Below are 1,513 nucleotides of genomic sequence, written 5' to 3' on the forward strand. Positions count from 1 at the left end.
CTTTAGCAAGTTTGTATATCCACTTGTTCAGAGATCTTCATTATACATCTAACCTGGGGAAAAAAAAAGAAAAATAAAGAGTGTTCAGTAAAGATATCTAGATTTAATGCTGTTTACATGTTCACCTCTGTTTGTAGAGTGCCAGTACTGTAGCAACAGGTATACCTTCATGGTTTAACCAAGACATTTGTTTTACAGTACATAATAGGATGTGCTGGACCACTAGAAGTCAGTTCTTTAGGTTATAAACAGCTACATTTGTAAAGGCTTAAAGAGGAGGCACATTGAGATCTGCAAGATTTCCCTAGAAATAAGCTTCTCACCAGGGTTCATGTATCAAAGTCTGGGAATACATCCTCTGCCTCCTCCCCTCCACAGATGGAGTCCTACAGAGGAGGTTTAACCTAAGAAGCAGCTTTACAGCACACACTGTAAGTCTCACTTAGCACACAGCAATAGCTAGGTATTGCCTTCCTCATGTGTCTCAGTCAAGTCACCACACAGAAGTCCTACAACTGACAATAAAATGCTTTAGGATGAGTGTATTTTGAAAGAGTCCTTTTCCTTTTATTTTTTTTTATATTCACGACAGTACTTTCTGCCACCATGCATCAGCTTTGTTATGTACCAGAGGACTATAAAAGGTTGATTACCCTCACCAAACAGTTTTGGATCATTTAAAAGATACTGCAAGGAGCAACCATGGTAATTTGTCTTTAGCCAGCACAGTGCTGCTGTGCTGGAACAGAACATGCAGGTACTTAGGAATGACAGAGGCTGTGTTTTAGGGTGCATAGCACCAGCACTAAGCTAGCCAAGACCTTAGTCAAGTATGATTACAGAAGTTACAGTCCTTGCCCACCGTCTTGGCTCATCGAGTTACACTTTGTCAAGAGTCTCACTTTCTTCTCATTAAGACAAAAAACATGATATTTTCTCATTCTAATGTTAGTTCCTTGGTTTACTAATGTGATGGTTTCTTTTTGTGAGTTCATTCAGTTGAGCATTAGTTACTCCATTCTCTGTTTGTCCTTCTTTCTGCTAAAAAAAAAATACAATAGCCTGCTTTTCATCATGTTATAAAGTATTTAATGAATTTCAGAAAAGGTCATAAGCTAACTAGCTACTATTATCAGCTGAATAGCATCTATGCCCTACTCTTACAACAACTGTAACATCCCGTCAGGCATTACATATCACACATCTTACATTTTCATCTTTGTTCTTTATTTCAGCATTCAAAAGCATGCCTCTTCTCAAACAGCTCTTGAAGCTAAGGAGCTGTTCCGATTTCTCCCCCATGTGTTCAGTCTAGTCATTTACAGAATGCGGATGTCTTCCATTGACCGGTACTGCCGTCAAGGTAAAAGCTGTCTTTTTTTTCTTAAATCAGGAAAACATATCAAACCTGAGTTGTTAATACGAGGAACAGTTCTGGGCTATGAGTCAGCATACCTATTTAGACACTACATCAGTAATAAAATTAATACAAGATCAGGTTGGTTTGAGGTCC

The sequence above is a fragment of the Rissa tridactyla genome, chromosome 8 (assembly GCF_028500815.1).
Source record: "Rissa tridactyla isolate bRisTri1 chromosome 8, bRisTri1.patW.cur.20221130, whole genome shotgun sequence".
Classification (NCBI taxonomy): domain Eukaryota; kingdom Metazoa; phylum Chordata; class Aves; order Charadriiformes; family Laridae; genus Rissa; species Rissa tridactyla.